Raw genomic sequence first — 22,845 nt, 5'->3', positions numbered from 1 at the left:
AAATAATCCGTGAAAGGGCTGAAGCAACTGGCCCTGTGTCATTAAGCTAATTTTGCCTTTATGGAGACCTCATCTTCTTTTGGTTCCAACATTGACATGTTGCTAAATATGTCTGATTTATTACCTCTAGCAACCAGTAGTTCCTATGTGGTAGAAGACAATTCCACTATTAACCGTATGCTTTTTTTTCCAAACCATCGGAATGTAACTTAAATATTTGGATACAGATGGTTCTGTTTTTCATACATCCACAGACACAATTATATTTGACTGCCACCAGGCCAAAGTAATTGTATAAAATCATAAATTACAAAATGTATCCCAATTTCCCATATATTAAAATGTGAAAAATATGCATCTTAGAATAAATGAAATGTAGAATGTATTTTATTTGGTTGGAATGTATCCTGAACTCTAAGATTTCAGACTGGCAATGGGCATTTCTCATAAAAATTTTAAGGCAAAACATTATAGTACTTGAAATTATCTATAACCATTCAATGTGAATTCTAAGAGATTCAGGGATAAAAACAATAAGATGGAAATGCAAGGAACACATAGTAACAAAATTAAATCATCATCAGAGGCAGAAATATAGTATTTTCTTGCTGCAGAAATTTGAATCAGCAACATGTAGAACAAACTTAGGAATTCCCCAAACAGGAAAAACAAAACAAAACAAACAAACAAACAAAAAAACAAGTCATGAATTGGAACCTGATGATTAGTGAGTCTTTTGGGTTCTGATTCTTGCTTCTTTTCTTTCTGAAAATGAGCTTCTTTCCTCCTTTTATATTACAGACCAGCTTCTTTAACACAGGAGGAGGGAAGAGGACTTGGCTGTTGGCAAGTCTCTGTTCTTTTCTATTTGCAAGTTACTTGCTGTATCAGCTTCACCACTTAAACTTAAAAAAAATTCTCTCTATGGAGTGATGCTAAGGTATTTGAACCACATCATTTTCCTAAACTTGGGCCACATAACTCTGGTTCTAAGATATATTAATCTTACTTTAAGACAACAAAGGTTGTGGTTAAATAAGTTAAGAAAATTTATCTTAAATTTCTCTCTTGGAGATTTAAAGAATATGTTAAATACACAGAGAAATTCCACAGTGAAAAAGAAAACTATTTAAGATTGTTGTTCAATTTTTAAACAAAAAAGCCATTTCTGCAAGGGAAGGCTTATTTCTTTACACAACAATTGACAATGTTTCCTTACTTCTGGTCTGTATCTTGCTTCTCTAGCAAAAAGAGATGATTCTTTTCTAATTCATGTTGTGTTACAAACAAACAAACAAACAGAATAATTGAGATAGAATTATTTAAATGATAGAGGAAGTTCAATTGTCTGGTTTACTCATACAAGTACCACTAACTAGTCTCTAATTGACAAGTAATATCTAGCTAAGAGGACACTTTACATAATAGTAACTGGAAACTCATGACTTTATAAAGAAAAAAAATGACTTTGCTGAGAATGACTCAACTCACACAATTAAATAGAAGAACACAGAACAGTGTGATTTACTATGTTCCAAGTCTGTGAAATAATTGCTTTTTCTTTTTAAACACAAAGTATATTGGCATAGCTCTTATCTGGTTTAATTGTTGGTAATTGTCTGCTCTTCTTATTTCTGGAAGTACCCAAACAGTGCTTCACTATAAGTCTAAAAAATAGTCTGTCAACACAAGTTCCCAGAGGATATCCACACCATTGTCTTTCTCCTGATCTGGCCTCAACTTGTGAGTGGTCACTACCAGCGAAGCTACCAACAGAGCCTTAGCCAATGGTCCATACCAATGATACTGGCCAAAATGTCCTGAATGTTTCCCTCGACGTGACTAAAATTCAAACAGCCTTCTTTGTAACTCAAAGTCCTGACCTCTCTTTTCATAGAGCATTTACTTCAGAAACTTGTCATTGTAAATTCCCTTCCCCCTCTTTGAGAGACCTCTTTTTAAAGACCTCTTTGCAGTTTTACAACCCATAAATGTCTTCCTCAAGGATCTAAGATACAACTCTGAAATATAAACATTAATAACTTAATGAAAATGAACTTAGAAAAATTAGAAGACACGGACTCAACTCAGGAACACTGGAATCTATTTTTTGCTTTTAGCTAAGTGTTAATAACAGTATTAAATTTTCTAATCTTTGTAAAGAAGGCCAGTATTCTTACTTTTATGTATTGCTTTTAGATGCGAAGTGTATTACAATGTAATATTTTAACGGCAGTTAGAATAATAACAATATGTAACCTATGTTAACCCAAGAAATATTAACTGGCTAATGAACTACATAAGTGCATAGAACACAAATAAAAACTTGTAAATGGTGATTTCTTCTTTGTACAGAATTTGATTATAAAACATAATATAATTTTAACTCTTTCAGATTTCTACAAAGCCCAGAAGTGTGACCTAGAATCGTAGATACTTACAAAAGAAAAGCTTCTAAATGGCAGCACTGTCTCAGAGTCCATGCGTTTTAGACAGTTGAAGAGCTCATAGAACATACTCAAAAGTGGTTTAAAAAAAAAAAAAGGGAGTTCCCTGGTGACCTAATGGTTAGGATTCCGGACTTTCACTGCAACGGCCAGGGTTCAATCCCTGGTCAGGGAACTAAGATCCCGAATATGTGCAGCCAAAAAAAAAAAAGGTGGTTATCTTTCACAGAATTATAACACATTTGATTATTTTGTTTTCCAATCAAAAGCAAATTCTACATGAGAAAAAGAATGAGGTTTGAGATTTGAAAAGTTATTAGATCTGTATTAGTAGTGCTAAAATAAACTATGAGAAGATGACTATGGAATAAACTGTTCAAAGAATACACAAGTACTCCAATAATCTTAGAGCATTTAACCTAAATTCAAGTAAATTTGTATACCTTAATATCTTAATGTAAAAGTCAGTCCTATGACACTTTAAAATAAATTATGGTGATAATGGTGAACTTATATAATTCAATTATTATTTTAATCAATTTTTTATTGAAGTATAGTTGATTTGAATTGTTTTTAATATGTCTCCTTTAGGTTTAAGATGGCTAGCAATATGAAATATGTTTTTTATCAAAGCTTGACTGTTAACAATCTCTTAAATTAACTTGCATAAATTTTTTGATCCCTGAAGAAAACTGAATTCACTAAAAAGGAACTTATGCAGAAGAATAAATGGATTGATTTTAATCAATTAGAACATTTTAAAGTAGGGAAATTATTATTCTTTAATATTCAAATTTATAAAATAACCCTGGGAAAAAATGAGTCTGTGTTTGCACTTAATAGTGCAACATTTAATGACATAAGCTATTTAAGTAGATATAAATTTTAAAATAAAGCACATTTTATCTAAATTAAAAGAAGCAGAAAGCAGTAAGACTAAAGAACACTTTTTAAAATAGTGGAATTAATATACATTTTGTTCAGACAATTTGCACATTTGCATTAATTTCACCAATTCTTTTATTAAATTCATCATATTCATTTATTTGAGAAATCCATTGACCGCCTACAATGTGTCAGGAACTCCTCGCAAATTTGGGCACACGACGCTGAAAGGGCAGATCTGTCTCTCCTCTGCAAAGTCTACATTCCAATTGTAACCAGAAAATTACAAGTCCTACTGTGAAAATAAAGCAAATGACAAGACAGAGAAGAGAGTGACTAGGAAGTATTTCAGACTTGGAGATAAGGAAGTTCTTCTGAGCCTTTGATGTTTCAATCAAGGTCAAAGGAAAAGAAAAAGCTGGCATTGTGTATAGCATTAGAGGTATAGCATTCTAGGCAGCAGTTACATCTTCTTTCCAAACTGGCTTTTCTTTTTTTTTCTCATGTTGCACTGGCTAGAACTTCTTAGATGATGTTGAATAAAAACAATAAGAGTAGATATCCTTGTCTGGTTCCTGCTCTTAAGGGAAAAGTATTCAATCCTTCACCTTTATATACAAAGTTAGCTGTAAGTTTTTCGTAGGTGTCCTCAATCAGGATAAGTTTTTTTTTGACTTTGCATTCCTGAGATAAACCCGCCTTGGTCATGATGTAATATCTTTCAATATATGTATTGTTGGATTCAATTTGTTTAAAATTTTAATAATATTTGTGTTGTTCATCATGAATGCTGAACTGTAGTTTTCTTGTAAGATCTTTGCTTTTAGTATCAGGGTAATGCTGGATTTATAGTATTAGGTGGAAAGTATATCTTCATATTGAATTTCTTTGAAGAGTTTATATGTAATTGATTCATTTCTTATTAAAGTATTTGGTAGAATTCATCAGTGAAGCTATCTGGGCCTGGAACTTTCTTGAGTGAGATTTAGCACCTTACACATTATAAGGCATTTTTTTCATTTCATCCAATTTTTTTATTTATTGTAATAAAATTGTATATATTCCTTATTTTCTCCTTATTCTATGCAGTGGGTATCTGTAAAGATGGCCCCTCTCTTATTTCTGGTATGAGTATTTTAGTTCCTTTCTCTTTTCTTTTGCTTAATCTCTATAAAGAATTATCAATTTTATTAATCTTCTCATTGAAATTACTTTTTGTTTCATTGACTCTTTTTAAAAATTTTTCTATTTCACTGGTTTTTTTTTCTGATCCTTATTGTTTCTTATCTTATGTTTACCTTGGGTTGAATTTGGTTTTCTGTTTCTGGTTTCCTAAAGGCAGAGGTTAAGGACATTGAGACTTTTTTGTTTGTTTGCTTGTTTGTTTATGGCATATGATTTAGTGCTACAAATTTCTCTATGAAAACTGCTTTAGATGCATCTCACAGATTTTGACATATTGTGTTTTATTTTTATTTAGTTCAAATACTTTTAAATTCCCTTTTGATTTTTTCTATGACCCATAGGTTGTATAGAAGTGTTTGATTTTATTTCTAAATATTTGGGAATTTTCCAGATATCCTTATGTTACTAATTTTTAATTTAATATCATTATATTCAGAAAACATACTTTTAGGCTTTGATTCCTTTTAAATCTGAGGTATGCCACATTATGGTATATCTTAGTAAATGTTCTTTACATACTTGAGAAGAATGTGTATTCTGCTCTTGGGTATTTTATAAATACAAATTAGATAAAGTTGGTTGACAGTGTTGTTCAAGTTTTCTATACCATAGTGAATTTTATCTTCTTATTTTATCAGTTATTGAAATAGGGGTTTAATAATATCTGACTAGAACTAGGATTTATCTAGATTTTCTCATAGGTAACAGGATTTTTTTCTCACTAATTTTAAAGTTATTAGTTATATAAACATTAGATTTGTTATGACCTTTAGGTAAATTTATCCCTTATTATGAAATACTCGTTTTTATCCCTACTGTATTGTTTGTTCTGAAATCTACTTTTTTTGATACTAATATAGTCATTCCAGTTTCCTTTTGATTAGTGTTAGCATGGTATATAATATTTCATCTCTTTAGTTTTCACCTATTTATGCATTTATATTTAAAGTAGGTTTCTTTTAAGTCATCATATAATTGGGTCTTGCTTTTCATCTACTTTGACAGTTTTGTTATTGTAATTGGGTAGTTTAGACCATTTACATTTTATGTGTTATTGATTTATGTGGGTTTAAATTTATCATTTTGCTATTTGCATTCTATTTACTCCTTATTTTCTTTGCCTTTTCTTTTTTATATTTATATTGTTAATTAGGTGTTTTGTGATTATAATTTGTCTTCTATGTTGGTGTGTTGTGAGGGTTCACTGTAGCAGGTCTGGAAATAGTCTGACCTATTTTGCTGAAGTAAGGGATGTACCTGTACGGCACTGACCCCTGGTCTAGGCATGGAATATAATTATTAACAGTGGTTTTGGTAACCCTGCCTCTTAGGTCAATTTCATGGTACTTTGTATACTTTGTCAATATAGTTTATTGAAAACAGTGAGCTCCATGATTTTTAACTGTTTTCAGTGAGACCCCCAGAGACCTCTGCCACTGGGGTTTGTTCTATACGGAAATATGCCTTTGTGACCAGAATATTAAAAGGTCATGGGATAGACTCTATCTTGGACTCTCTGGTTCTGAGAAGTTATGTTTACACATCAGTAGTTCCTGACCAGAGAAAGAGAAAGTACATTTGATATAGTCTTTCAGAAGGGGGACATTGAATCTCATACCTATTCTCTCCAAACTACTTGCTCTGAGGCAACTTTTATCTGTGATGTACATCTTTAAGATTGTGATGGATGCTACAAATAAAAGTGACTCATAAGCTCTTTTGAACTGAATTGCGTTCCTCCCCAAGTTCAGATGTTGAAGTTCTAAGCCCTTGTACCTCAGAATTTGACTATACTTGGAGACAGGGCCCTTAAAGAGATAATTAAGGTTACACGAGGACATATGGGTAAAACCCAGTCAAATCTGACTGGAGTTCTTACAAGAAGATGAAATTTGGACCCAGAAGAGACACCAGGGATGAGTGCACACAGAGGAAAGACTGTGTGGGGACACAGAAAGTAGGCAGCCATCTACAAACCTCAGAGACAGGACTCAGAAGAAACTAAACCTGCAGACACCTTGATCATGACTTCTAGCCTCCAGGACTGTGAGAAATAAATTAGTGATGTTTAAACTCCCCAGGCTGTGGTATCTTATTAGGGCAAGCCCTAGCAAACTAATACACCATTGTAGGCACCATTTGTGACTTTTCTTTTGGGAGTTCAGGAGGACATAGCAAAGGCAGTTGTAGATTTGTCATCTCATCTTTCACATATATGACTTCAAGATAAGAAGCTTATGGATTTACAAAAGGAAATCAAAATAAGAAAAAGAATAACAATCCAGGCTCTTACATTTGGAAGTCCTTAAATGTTTATATAAAAATAGTATGAAAAAAGAAGGAAGTTGTTGCTGTACCAACCAAAATTTTGATGGTTTTATAGGGAGCTAGGTGAACCCACAACTGTGTCTCCTTAAACTTCCAAGAATGTGAAAATTACAAGGCAGATATACCTAATTTATCTGAGTTTAAATGAATTTTATAAAGAGAAAAGTTCTCCAACATTGGGCACCAAAATGCCTACTTTTAATATTAAAGTTGTACACTTGAAATATTGTAAATCAAATATACTTCAATAAAAAAATATTAAAGTTATAATGGAGAAAGATGATTGATAGGAAGGCCAAGGTTTCTTGACACAACTCCTGTTATGGAACTCAAGTCTTTTACAAATGTGTGGGTGAAATGGCCTGCCATGGGAGAAAATTTCCTGTAAAAGTCTACTGGAGGCAGGTAATACAGTACTTCCTAAGATGGCTAATAAGTACCTTAGGTGTCATAAAATTACTTTTGTAGGATGCAGGAATGCTGAGGGTAAAGGAAAAAAATCTGCTTAATAGTTTCAATACGTAATAAAGAAATGTTTACACTTTGGTGACGTCTCTCTTACATGAATGTTTGCTGAAAATTCCTCTTTTTTAAAGAATGAAGAATGATCTGGATAACAGACAGCCTATTAAACATGCTTCTGGGAGGGGTTTGCAACCTCAAAATAAATAAACAGGTAGGAGATCTGACTATGACAATATGGAAAAATATTAAAGTGACCATGACTTCTGGTTCTTGTTTCACAGGATATCAAGAACCCATGTTAGGAATATTTACCCAGTCAAATCCAAAGAACACTGACTACATGTAGTCTGAATGAACATTGTGTGGCCATTAATTGTGGTGATGAAGGCATAAAAAGGGTACTAAGATACAGGGGTAGAAGGTTGTCTGCTGCATGACCCATTCTCATAACATTAGGTACAATATTAACTGTTTGGCCTGTCTTTGTGGGTAGAAAGCTGGGAAGAGTTGGAGAAGAAATTGATACACTTGAATCATTGACACAAGAATGGGTATAACTTGGAGGTCCTACATTCCTGAGAATAAAAAGTCAGCAATTTCATGTGAGTGGTTATGGGGAATACTATGTTATACTGAAACCAAAGCCCATTTAAGGGGACTACTACTCATTATCTATACGTCCTGATCCCTGGGGTTTCATATTTAGTTACTGATTTCAACACAGAAGAAGTTAGCACCCAGTGACAGCAGTAGGTCTGGTGGATCAAATAGAATTGGCCCATTTGAAATGACAGTTTTAGCTGAATTTTGGGTGGGGTAGGAGTATTGTTTAAAATTCTCTTCTAATTAGAAAATACATACAAAAAGAAAAGGAAGCTATTCTGGCATTCATAGGACATCTTGAATGCATTCTATTCTATATGGACAAGGATGGTAAGCTGCTTGGAAAAATAACGTATTCCAAATAAACTGTGTTTTGTAATCAGTGTATACATTAAAATGTTCAAATCCAGAGGTAGAAGAAAGCCCACATACTGAAATGAACTGGAATAATATATATGGTAATTCTAAAGGAAACTGAAATACCTTAGGCAAAATGGCTGGTGGTTCTCACAGAAGCCTAAGGTATGTGCTTATGGAAGCTGTATGAGTCACCTAATCCACGGAGATGTTGAAGTGGAGGATACTATCTATTGAGAATCTCTTGGACAATTCTTGTGCTACAGCTGAATGCTAACCAGTCTTTACCTGTAGTGAAACAAGTGGATATTTTAAGACAAATCTTAAACCGGACTAGAGTACTTTTTATGGAAAATAGAAGGTCCCTGGCATGGGGTCCTTCTTACTGCAAAATATACCTATTAAATCATGTAATCTTAGACAAGGAATTTGGTTGTATGTTCAAGACTTTGGAATCCTGAAATAGCTGTCATAACCTCTAAACTATACCCTTATGAGAAATAATGTATTGTAGATGGAACAGTAGATTTGGTTGGATGGGACAAAATAAAAGTACTGTAATTATGTCAAGTTACATAGCAGTATTACATAGTGAAATATAGGGATCGCAAATAAAATGAATGGTAGAAAAGCAAGAGAAATCATATGATAATACTGGTGATGATGATCAAGTGTATTGTAAGATTAGTCAAAATTCTCTCAAGATGTTATTTATATGGAGGGGGATTGACCTGAAGCAGATTTAAATGTGATTAATAATAGATTGATTACGGTTCTTAATTACACAGAAAATGTATACTAAAAAGTGCAGAAAACTTTAGATCTGGAAAAGAAAAAAATTGTAAAGTTACTATAAAAGCACATTTCATAAAGTTTGTGTTGGTCTTTTTAATGCCTAGCTGTCTGTTTTTAACTTCAAGTCATCAGTTATTTCAAATGTTAGGTATCTGTACATGCATTTGGATTGTATAAGTGATTACACGATGTTCTAAGGCTGTCAAATCAAGAGCAAGTTTTTGTCATAAAAAGCCTTTGTCCATGCGTCAGTGGAGTGGACTATGAAGTGAAGGTTCATTCCAGCAGGACTGCAATTAGCCTAAGCTATTTTGCTGAAGTGGAGCTGTGCTTGCATGGCACTGACCTCTGGCCATGCACAAATGTACTGAATGACAGTGCACTGGATCTGAAACACATTTGGAAGCACTTTGTGCAAACTTGTCAATACTGTGGTAATAGCAAATTTATGCTTTACACCTGGTTTTGATGAGAACTTCACATGCTTTAGCCATTGTGGCTGATGACATAGCAATAATGTGTCTACATGACAAGCAGGGCATAAGAAATCCAACCAAGATTCCATGTTGAGCTCCCTGGTTCTGAGGTGTTCTGGTGCATATGTCAGTGGATCCTAATCTAAGAAAAAAAGTGAACCTGGTACAATTCTGCAAAGGGAGGACAATTGAAATCTGTGCTCAGTATCTCCAGATTGCTCATGTCAAGGCAGACATTGGCAACAAAACATGTTTTAAGTTTATTGCTTTTTGTATTGAATCATTTTCCTGACTAAATTGTAGTTTTATAAGAGATGATATTTTAGGTCCTGCTTTCTTCTTTAGCAAACCAATTCTATTTGGCTCCCACTGATAGAGCAGTTGTCTTATTAGCTGTAACTCTCTCTCTCTCTTTTTTTAAATAATTTGGTGGTGTTTTAAGGTTTAGAGTATACATATATAATGTGTCACAGTATTCTTTAAGTAATATCATATCACTTCATGAATCATTCACTTCATGAATTTATAAAAGTATATTTTCATTATCTCATTCTCAGTCTTTGTGCTATTATTCTCATAAACTTATAATACTTACATGTTATAAATCCCATTATATAATTTTACTATACAGTTGACCCTTGAAAAACATGGGTTTGAACTGTGTGGGTCCACTTACATGCAGATTTTTTTTCAGTAGTAAATAATACAGTACTACACAATCTGGGGTTGGTTGAATTCACAGAGACTGAACCACAGATACAGAGGGCTGACTATAAATTATACACCGATCTTCGACTGCACAGAGGGTGGACATCCCTAACCCCTGCATTTATCAGGGGTCAACTGTATTAGCTTTAAAGTTTCAATTATCAACTTAAAATTGTTTAAAATATGGAAAATAAGTCTAGTGTTTACAAACATTTTTACTTTTTTTGGTGTTCTTCATTGCTTTGTAAAATACAGATTTTCATCTGGTAACACTTTCTTTCTGTGTGAAGGAATTCTTCTAACTTGTACTTTAAAGATATTTGCTCCCCTGCCTTCAGGCATGCATTTTATCTAAGAAAAGTCTGTTGTCTTTCTAATCTTTTTTTTTTTTTTTCTTCTACTGTGCGAGGGCAAATGGTGTGTGGGAAATCTCCTACCTTCCTCTGAATTTTATAACTTAAACTTAAAATGATGTAAAAAATCCAAGTGTTAATAAAAATAGCAGACAATATCCAGGAATTCAGAAAAATACATTGGCTAATTTAATTTGCTATAACCATTTTTTTAATTCCTTTGTTCCAACTTTGAAGTAAATGGTGTCAAACACATAGCACTTCCTGCCTTATCAACTTCAAACAGTTTGGCTCAGACCTTCTCCCTAAAGTACAATGTAATATCATAAGTAGACCTATTATCAAACACTTATTGTCAATGTTACAGTGGGCATAATAATGGCCCTCTAGAGATGTCCACATCTAAATCTCTGGAACATAGGAGTATGTTACCTTACATGGCAAAAGAGATTTAAGTTTGCAGATCAAATTAAATTTGATAAGTGGCTGACCTAAAAATGGTAGAGTATCCTGGATTATGAAGGTGTGCCCAATATGGTCAGAGTGATGTGATATGACATGACTCAGCTGGTGCTGGCCTTGAAGAAAGAAACGGGGCCATGAGCCAAGGAATACAGATGGCTTCTAGAAACAGGAAAGGACAACAAAACAGAATCTTCTAGAACTCATGGATAAGCAGGAAGAATGACACCCTGGGAGAGAGAGAGCAAGGACTCTCCAAGCTCTTTCCCGCATGCCTTGCCTTATGCATCTCTTCCATTTGACTTTTCTTGGGTTATATCATTTTATAATAAACTGGTAATCTAGTAAGTAATCTGTTTCTCTGAGTTCTGTGAGCTGCTCTAGCAAATTAATTGAATCTGAAGAAGGTTTCATGGGAAACTCTGATTTTACAGTCAGTTGGTCAAAAGCACAGGTGAGAACTTGGACTTGTAATTGGTGTATGAAATGGGAATCTGGTGTAATTGAGCCCTTAACCTGTGGGATCTGATGCTATCTCCAGGTAGATAGTGTCAGAATTGAGTTACCTGCCTGGTGGTTTTGGAAAAAACACATGTCAGAGCAGAAAAAAGTAAGAGAACAAACAATTTGAAGCTAAAGTACTATTGGAGATCAGATGGAGATCAATTTGGAACAAGGCTGTTAGAAGAAATAATAGATGCCATTAAAGAAACATAAGTTGATATACAGATACTTGATATAGACATATTTTCAGCAATCTTTGCTAAGAGGACTGTGCTTCTTTAAATTTTTGTTCAATATATCACCCTCTATTCTGATTTAATATCCAGAACACTGCAGCCAGAAAGAAATCTGAAGACCTATTATGGATATTGCTAATACAGTTTGAAAGAACATTAAATTCTCTATAGTTTAAAAGTAATTGGACTATTTTCTTTTCTATTTAAAAGAGTAATTGATTTGAGAAAACTAGAAAATATTTCTAAAATTTCAGCAAACCATTTAATTGCCTTCAGCCAGAACCTGTACGAAAAAGAAATACTCTGCTCTGTATTTTTATGATCTCACCGTGCTATTTCTATAATTTACAATGATATGATTCCAAGACATGGTGGTAGAATCTACAAAAGCACTCTAAATCTTCACTGCAATCATTAAAAAAAAAACAAAAAACCTACAGTAATGGCAGAGGTTGCCTATAATCCAACAAGTATCTGCTCAATTTTCCATTGTCATGTAACTCTTAATTCACATTTTATGTAAAATACGGATATTATTATTGCACATTATTATTATTATTAGTTTTATTTTCCTAGTATCGCCATTTGCAGTTCTTGTGACATACAGGCAGAAAGTATTTATTACTGTATGTATAACTTTATTTGACAAAACAGTAAATATTTTGATAACTAAAAATATTTTTTAAATTTCAGGTTTTATTCTAGAGCAATTTTGCTTTCTATAGAACTAATTTTTTCTCATCAGCATATATTTTGTTTGCTGCCAGCTTTTTTAAGAGTCAAAATAGTCTATCATCTCTATGTTCACTTACCCAATTGTTTGTCACTTTAGACTGGGCATCATTTATTTATAAAAGAGAAAATCATATCCTGAGGCACTATACCACCAGAAGCTTTAAAGTTTAAATGACAAAAATGGTAAGAACAAGAGGAGATACAAAAATAGAACCACTGAAAGAGAATTTTCATTATATGAATGTATTAATCTGTCATGTTTTCAAGCCTCTTTGAAGTTCAATACCACTTACCAACCACATTATCAATATGAAATTTTTATTCAGAGTGATGGACTCTACTAAATGACTATTTTTTAACATGTGTCTTACATGAAATTTTAAAGAAAAATTTCTCACTATGCATTTTATAATCAAACATTAATCCTCTAACAAAAGAACACAGAATCTTCTCTATAATACCATTTGTGTGTGTGGGTGTGAGTGTGGGTGTGGGTGTGTGGTGTGTGTGTTCATAACACTAGCCTACTCAATATGGAAAACATTTCTTCCTACATTCATAACATATCCCTTTGAGTGAAATGTAAAATCAATATCTTTATTTAAAATAATCTTAAACTCTTAAAAAACCTGTAAAATAGTAAATAAAGAAGAATTTGGAGTCAGACAGGATTAAATAGCTATCACAATAGTCATTCATTCAATGAACTTCTGAACTTTACTACAACCCCTGTTTTTTCATCTGTACAAATCTCCTCCATTAAACAAATATGTTTTGACTGTTCTAGATGCTTGGGATATAGATGAAAAAAATATTTTCCCTCATGGGTTTGGTGTCTTAGTTATGGGGAAAATTGCATACATAGGTAGGTTGGCAAGTAGGTAGATCATTAAATACATAGATGGACAGATACTTTTTCCCATATGCTGAATAATGTGAAAAGAGGAAAGAGAGTAATGGTCAGGGAAGTCAGATAAAGTCTCTTCAAGGAGAAACTGATGCAAGCTGGGAAAATGAGTATTAAGAAAGCATATGAGGGCTTCCCTCGTGGCACAGTGGTTAAGAATCTGCCTGCCAATGCAGGGGACACGGGTTCGAGCCCTGGTCTGGGAAGATCCCACATGCCGCAGAGCAACTAAGCCCCTGCACCACAACTACTGACCCTACGTTCTAGAGCCCGCGAGCCACAACTACTGAAGCCCGCGTGCCTAGAGCCCGTGCTCTGCAACAAGAGTAGCCACCACTCTCCACGACTAGAGAAAGCCCGCGTGCAGCAACCAAGACCCAACGCACCAAAAATAAATAAATTAAATAAATTAAAAAAAAAAAAAGAGAGAGAGCAGGGAGTAAGACCTTTGTGGCAGGAACGTACTTGCTGTGGTAATTGGACAAAAAAGAGAAAAAAAAAATGGCAGTTGAGCCAAGACATGTTCAGGGTTTACATTTAATCTCGTGTGGTTTGAGAGTTATTAACAGAGGCATTCTAATTTGAGGGTTTGTTGAGAACATTTTAAATTGTAAATGTATATAGGAATCTGAAACACTGGTTTTCAATAAGTTTTTGACATTTTTCATTCTTCAAGAACCAATGTTTAAAGATTTTTCCCAGGCAGTTTGGTATTACAAAAAGAACACCATACGCATCAAAGACAAACAAACTTGGGTTTGACTCTTTTCTCTGACACCTACTATGTGATCTTGGGCCTAAAGGGATAAAAAACCACCTCAAGCAGCTTCCATATCTCCTCAAAAACTGTTTCACAATCTCATTTGCCTCTACAAGTAGCACATATTCCCATTTACCTTACAAGAAAGAGGGTTACAAATAAAATATCACAGGAATATTAAATATATAAATAACTATAATTATTGAACACTATCAAAATATTAATATATTGTGATAAGCAGTGTAACAATATAATCATAATACAAGTATTCAAAACTTCATTTAGGAGATTTCTAAAGCCAGAAGCATGTTGGCAAAACTTATCCACTGAATTAAATAAAACTTTGTTCAGAATAAACTTAGAAAAGGACAGAATCAGGTTACTCTCTTAGAAAGATTTCTAATCTTATAAATTTCATAAAGATGTTTAGTTAGCTCAGTTTACACTGATCCCACCTACCCAGGCTAATTTCATATTAGACTTGACACTGCTTGTAATATTAATGAGTTTTGTATATAAATATTTGTGTGATGTGAATATTGTAGACCTCATACTATCAGCCTGCAGTACCACAAAACAAATTAAAATAAATTAACAGAAGTAGAAAGAAATCTGTTTTTTTAAATGTCCATGTGGAAAAATTTTTAAGCCTCTATAACCATGTTTATCTCCACAGTAGCTGTGATATTTAACATCATCTTATAGGTTAATATATTTTTTAATCTGAAGTTCTAGCTATAACTTCTCCCATAAAAATTGTATCAAATATTTTAAATAGTCAATAAAAGGTGGACATGATTGTCTTCATTTCTTTTCCATATAAATGTGGGTGTTGATTGTAGTTAGGCTGTACCTTTTCCACTATTGGGAGGGAGGTGAGGTAGATAAATTTTGTCTTATGCTCTAGGGTCATTTAATAAGTGGAGAGGACTGAATGTTACTGTAGATCTTATATTTGAGTGTTTTTACAATAAGGGCAGAGACTTTGGGTTTGCCCACTTGGAGAAGAGGTGCATATATTCCCTATCCAAATATAAAAAAAGTAGAGAATCCACCCCACAAGAGAAGACAGTAGCTAATACCAACAATATGCTCCCCAACCCCATTTCTCTTCCTGGGTCTATGAGATGACTATTTTTCCTAGCCTTCCTTGCATTTACTTGTGGTCACACTATTATGCTTGTGCCAATGGAATGTGCCCAGAATTATGTGTGTCACTTCCAGGCCTGACCCTGAAAATCAGTCATGACATCCTCCGCGCTTTCTTTCTCTCCCATCCCCAATAGCTGGAACTGAAAACTCACTGATGATGGAGCCATAGAATGGAAGGGGCCTGGATTACTGAATGACAGCTTGAAGGGGAATGGATAGGAGAACCTTCCAATCTGCACTCACTTTGCAAGTATAAGCCATTAACTTTAATTTTTAAAATCTGTAATATTTTGGGGCATATTTGTGACAACAATTTTCTCAATAGTTGAAAGAAAGGTAAAATTCTAACTTCCAAGAAGTTAATTACAGTACATATGTATTTTATTTTCCAGAGCGCCTTCCATGATTCCTGGAACACAGGGGGTGTTCTATCAATTTATGACTGACAGATGAACTGACTGGTAGAATGAATAGATGAATGTCTTAAAAGGGTACATTTGATTAAGTAAGCATCACCCCAAAACAACCTGGGTTCATTTCAGATTTAGTTTCAGATATAACCTAGTTTATTCTTTGTAAGTGAACATATGACAATAAAATCAAACACTAATAGGTTTCTTGTTCAGTATTAGTTTCCTATTGCTGTAACAATTTGTTGTAACAAATTACCATAAACTTGGTGGCTTAAAACAACACAAATTTATTATTTTACAGTGCTGTAGGTCAGAAGTCTGACGTCAGTCTCACTGGGCTAAAATCAAGGTGCCAACAGTGCTAATTTCTTTCCAGAGGCCCTTGAGAATTGTTCTTTTTCCTTTCCAGCTTCCAGAGGCTGTTGACATTCCTTGGCTCATGGCTCCCTTCCTCTATCTTCAAAGCCTGCAACAGCAGATTTGGTTCTTACATCATAGTAATCTGACCTCCACTTCTACCTACCTCTTCCACTTTTAAGGATCCTTGGACTACACTGGGCCCACTTACATAATCCAAAATAATCTCCTTATTTTAAGATCAGCTAATTAACAAAGTTAATTCCATCTGTAATTCCCCTTTGCCATGTTAGGTAACTAATTCATAAATTCTAGGGATTCGGATATGGACATCTTTAAGAGGCCCTTATTTTGTCCACCACAGTTCTTTTATATATAATTAATAGTTTATTATATTTAATGAAATTTATAAAATGTCATAATCAAGAACTCTCATAGGAAGCCACAGATTTCTACAGAACACATCAAACTAATTTTAATGATTTCCATTCTTGCATAGACTGAAAAAGTTAAGGAGATAAAAAATGGAAATTCTGCTTCGAATTCATATGAACATATTTGGAGTCACCCTGTATTATGCAGGATCAGTGTAGTTAAAGAATTTTCCATCTGTTATTATTTGTTATTTTACCAATCTACTACATATGTATGCCCTTAAAACAGCTGAAATAATCTCTTTCTGGAGGCTGCAATGTGCCTTTGTAATGGAGGGGATGATTTTGAGATATTTTCAGTTTCTATTGTAACAGTTTAGAAGTGTCTGGAGTGACATCAAATTTCACATTCATCCTTGTTCACTCAGAAACCCATTTAGCTTAGGGCAAATGGGATATATTCTTTCACACTGCTGACACTATTGAAGAGCCAAATAATGAAGGATCCTACAGCTTTTGTTCTTCAATTCCCCAAATCCCATGTTTATACCATGGCTTTTTTTCATTGGAGAAAGGTTGGTCTCAGAAAACAAAACTGCCTCAGATTTCATATCACTAGCACTTCCTGATACAAGGCACTTGAGATTGCAAGCTGAAATCTGTCATGTTTTCTGTTTAATATTTTCAGCATCTTTTTTCAGTTCCTCATCTAAATAAACCAAAACAAAAAGTAACTAATATTTGGTTATCTACCCACTGGTAAATTAAAGCTTTCACTGACAGAAAAATATGTTTGAGAACCTCAGAAGTCTTGTTTCCTCTCCTTTAAATACTACTAATTTGTTTAAGTTCTAACCACCCAATGTTTGTAATATTTGGCATCATGTTCCTTTTGATCATGACCATGATCGTCTGACCATCTCTTTGAATGTTATTATTAAGACTACTGTATTTAAGGCTATATCAGTAATTTCAGCTGAAGAGTGAGTTTTTATCTTATCCTCTTAAGGCATTCAATGTTATCCTGATTGACACTCAAGGTCTAAAGAAATAACAGAGGAGTAAACCAATTGGAAGTGAAATAAGAGTTGAATATTAACTAAGCACAGCTTCTAGAGAGCTTTCAGACAGGAGTTCTGCAAGGGACAAACAACCTCCACGTGAGTGAGCATCAAAATAATAAGAATGGGAAAATGCCAGCTGACTTCTAGTTGAAGTCTCCCACTTCAAGTAAAGCAGATTTCCAAGGTCAGGTCTAGAGAATAACAACATTTGAGCTCACTGGCCAGATGCTCCATTGGAAAGCAAAAGTTCAAGCCTATTGCTGGCAGAAAGGTGGGGAGAATGTAAAATAATTTGTGCCATGGGCCAAGAATAAGTGATGAGCTAGAAAATGATCATCTTACCCATAATCGTGGAATAGGGGCTGTACAAAGCCAATTTAGAATTCAGGTGAGAGATTTAGTTCTGCTGACAAAATTTTGAGCTCCACCATGCTTTGCAACACTAAGTTGGACTTAACAGTGTTTCCTTAAGTTAACAGTCTCAGGCCATTTTTGTATTCATTTGGTTTCTTCACGTTATTCTCCACAGAAAAGTAAACTAGGTTTTAATCCCATGATTTACAAAGCAAATTTATCTCAGAATATAGCAGTTAGACTCACAAAGACTTACTTGGTTAGTCATGTGGGAGCTATTTGCATTACTTTGGACATCTGACACTGTCAAATTTAGACTGCTTTAGTTTATTTATAGAAATATACTTATTAGAAGGGTTACTCTGGGAGATGATGTCAGAAGAAAAAAATATATATTTTTTTCTTTCAAAATATTTTCTTGCATTATTATGAAGAGGAATGCTGAGTGTGGCTACCTGCTCACATAAAATTGAACTTTTTACTGGAAGTGTTCACTAAAGCCCTCAACATTAGAAGGGAAATGATATAAATAGAAATTTTGTTTTTAAATCTCTAAAAAATAAGTAGTCTTTGCTATCTTTTCTGTGATCACTGGTCTCAGGAACATCTTATTTAAAAGCTTCTATGGAAAGTTCCTTGAGTCGATTCTTATGGAATATACTTCCAAACTGAAGTCAAAATACCACCCTTTACTTTTGTTATTACTGTTGTTTTCACACATTTATGAAGAAGGTAGATGGCAATAACATTCTTTGAGACTCCACCATGTAAGAAGCATACTGGTAGTTATTATAATCAATCCTCACAATAACTCTGTGATACTGTGTATTGTTATACCTATTTTAAAAATGAAGAAACATAAGGAGAAAGTAAATATATTCAAGAGTGTGAGTGAGGATGGAAATCCAGGTCAGCTTGGTTTTAAATTCATGTTCTCTCTAATACATTGCACTGTCTCTGCATGAAAAACAAGGTTTCCATTACCCACACTTTACCTGTCTATCGTTCTGACGTGCATATCTTCTCTCAGAAATGGAAAGAGTATACAAGTAAGACAGTGTTTTGGCCACCCCACTGACTTCAAAAGATAAATAATTTGTATCTCTATTTACCAGAATCCCTATGAGATTAACATTAGTCATTAGTCAATCCCAAATTAAGTGGAGATATACATTTCTTTTGTTATTCTTGGCTTAATATTTTTAAATATAATATACATTATTATATTTTAAAAAATTTAAATATAGTATACATCATACCCATTATGTATGTATATGCATTCATATATGTGTATGTATATACATACACATATATGTATATTCGTTCTTTACATGTTCTATAAATACATAAAGATATATATAATCGATTTTTATATATATGTCATATGTGATATGATATATACCATTCAGAATAACAATAAAAGTAGGATCTATGCACTAAGCTCTACAATTAAGAAATAGAATATTACTAGTGTCTTTGAGGAACCCTTTGAACCCATCCTAAATGCATAACTCTAGTCATCATTGTTTTTTTTTTTCTTTACAGTTTTATCATGCACATAAATATACCACAAAAGATATAAGGCTTAATGGCAAAAAAATTAATTTTATATAAATTGAGTCATATTATATGTATTTCTCTGAAACTTTCTTTTTTTCAAAATTTCATTGGTGAGATTCATTATGTTTATGGGTGTGTATGATATTGTGGTTTATAATGAGAAATATAGATTTTGTCTTCTACCTGGTTCCTGGCGTAGAGATCCAAAAACACTTAGAACTTCCTAAGTGATGATAGCATAATAAAGGTACCTTTGTTATGTTAATGAGATGACTTTTGGAAATCCCCTGAAGATGGGAGGCTGCTTTCCAAGGGAACCAACTATGATTAGAGGATTGGAACTTTTAGTCCATACCTCCCAACCTCTGGGAAGGACAGAGGCTGGAGGTTGAATGAGTCACCAATGACCAATGATGTAATTTATCGTGTCTCTGTAATGGAATCTCCATAAAAAAACCTAAAGGAGCGGGATGGGAGAGCTTCCAAGTTGGTGGACCAACCAGAATATATCCACATGCTGATGCCAAACTCCTCAGGGACAGAAGCTCCTGTGGTCAGGACCTCTCCCTATGTATTTCTTCATCTGGCTGTTTATTCTTATCCTTTAATATCCTTTGTAATAAACTGTAACTTAGTAAGTAAACTAGTTCCTCGAGTTCTGTGAGCAGCTCTAGCAAATTGAATCCTTGAAGGGGTTGTGGGAACCTTCAATTTATAGCCAGTTGGTCAGAAGCACAGGTAACAACCTGGACATTGTGTCTGAAGTGCGGACAGTATTGTGGGGCTAAGACCTTCACTTGCGGGATCTGATGCTATCTCCAGGTGAACAGTGTCAGAAGTGAATGGAAATGTAAGACACACAGCTGGTGTCCAAGAATTGCTTGGTGGTTTGAAAAAAGACACACATCTTACTTTCTACTTACTCATTTTTACTGCTTTATAACAATCCAGTGTTCAAATATAGAATATTGATTTATCTATTCTCCCATCTGTAGTTTATTATGGAACTTATTATTCAAACTTATTATACAACACTGCTTTTGTTCTTACTCATTCCCCTGGAGCATATATGCAAGGGTTTCCCTAGGGTATATATTCAAAAGTGAAATAACTGACCACTAGATGATACACATATACAGTTTCATCAGGAAATACTGAGTTTATTTTCCAAAATGGATATACCAATTTACCTTGCATACAGCAGTGTGTAGGAATTTCCACTGTTTTATTTACCTGTCAAAATTTGACACAGTCATCTTTTTCTTACCTGGACATTTTTAAAATGTCATTTCATTATATTTTTAATTTGCATTTCCATAATGACTAATGAGTTGATCATACTTAAATCTGCTTGCCGACCAGCTTGCTTCTATGAATTTCCTGCTTCTGCCTTTGTCACATTTTTCTATTGAGATATCTATTTTTCTGCATGATTCATAGTGATTCTTTTTACACTATGAGCATCAGTATTCTTTTTATGATGTATTTTGAAAATATCTTCTTTTAGTTTCTTTTCATGAATAAAAGTGCTTAACTTTAATGAAATTGATTCTATTATTTCCCTTAGGTTTTTAAATTTTTTTAGATTCTTTAAGAATTTCTTATCTACCCAAAGGTGAAAAAAAAAAATTAACTTATAGTTTCTTAGATCATCTAATGATTTACTATCACAATTAATTTCATTATCCATCTGAAATTGACTTTTTTGTTTATTGTGTGAAGTAGGGATTTAATTTTATTTTTGTTTGTATATAGATAATTAATTATCAGCACTTATCTACACTATCCCACTCATACACAGATTATCATACATGCTTTGTCTGTGGTGTAATATCAGTTTCCATAAATGAAGTACTATTGCCAAGTTCTCTCTTCTGAATAATTCTGAACAATGCTCTGGAATATTGACCTATGCTTGTCAGTGATGTTTGTTTAAAACTTTTTGATAAATTTGGTTTTTATTAATGGAAAGACTCTTATTTTTCTCTCTCATTTGTGCCTTGGCTAATTTTGAGTTCTCACTTTTTAAAGTACATTTTACCACCAACTTGTAATTTCCATTATGAAAAATGTTAGATTTTTCATTGAAATTTTACTCAATAGTTAAATTGGGGGCAAATGAATCCCTTTTTATATTAAATATTTCTATCTTTGAATATTATATATCTCTACCTTTACAAAAGACGTTTTAAAGTCTCAAAATTTATAATTTTCTCACAATTGTCTTGCAACTGTAACTGGTATCTTGGTATAAATAATGTCATTTAACTTTGTTTTTGGTATTTTCTAAATAGCAATCATACCATGAACAAGTAATAAGAGTTTTGTTTCTTCTTTTTAATCTATATATTTGCTATTTATTTCTTGCCCTACTATGCTGATTAGGTCATCCAGGATGACATTGAAAAAGTAGGAAAATTGGGGCTAAAGAAAAAAATAGCTGAAAAAAAAGCAAAATGTATAGACAAATAATTAATTTCAATACAATTTTGAATATTGAAATTAAAATTTAAGTATTATAAAATTTAGACATTATTTTTAAAAATGTTGAGTGGAGAAATAAACTTCTAGATCACTTTAAGAAACATAAAGAAGATCGAGAGAAAGAGATTCAGTTGAATCACAATAAAAGTTTTTCTAGTTTTCAAAAGGAAATTAATAATGTATATCAATTTTCAAGATTAATATAATAATATAAGTGCCAACATCCAATTAAATATTGTAAAGATAGCTAGCAGACATGTAGAATGTCATGGATGTTACTCCTTTGTCTCTACTTATCACAGATAGTTATAATTATTGGGACAACACTAGTTTAGGGGAAAGGTTTAAAAAAGGGAATATATTTTTATATTATATACTTTTCTACTATTTCAAACTTTTAAAAATAGGATATTTTATGTGTGATAAAAGAAATTAAATTTGATAAAAGTAATGGGCTTTTTTCGTTCCAAGTATAGTTCATATACTTACAAATTTGAAGAGATAAGTATTATTTATGATACCTGAATTGACTGACACTTTTTCCATGCTGCCATTAAATTGTCCAAATATTTTTTTTTTCCTGAAATTATACATTAATCCCATTCTTTATCACTTTTCAATTGAACTTTATATTTGTGCTCAACAGGATATCACAAGCACAGTTTGGACTAGATCTATCAAAATACTTCTTCCGAGTCCATTTAAAAAATGAAAATTATTGAAACCAACCTCATACCTACTGAATCAACATCACTGGGAATGGCATCCAGGAATATTAACTTTAACAGTGTCCTAGGTGTTCTTGATATGTATTATATTTTGAGAACCATTGCTCTCACCCTAGAGTGCACATTGGATATTTCTCCCCACTTTCACTAAAT

The sequence above is a fragment of the Balaenoptera musculus genome, chromosome 5, assembly GCF_009873245.2.
Source record: "Balaenoptera musculus isolate JJ_BM4_2016_0621 chromosome 5, mBalMus1.pri.v3, whole genome shotgun sequence".
Lineage (NCBI taxonomy): Eukaryota > Metazoa > Chordata > Mammalia > Artiodactyla > Balaenopteridae > Balaenoptera > Balaenoptera musculus.
The sequence above is the reverse complement of the archived record's forward strand: the minus strand, read 5'-3'. Positions refer to the sequence as shown.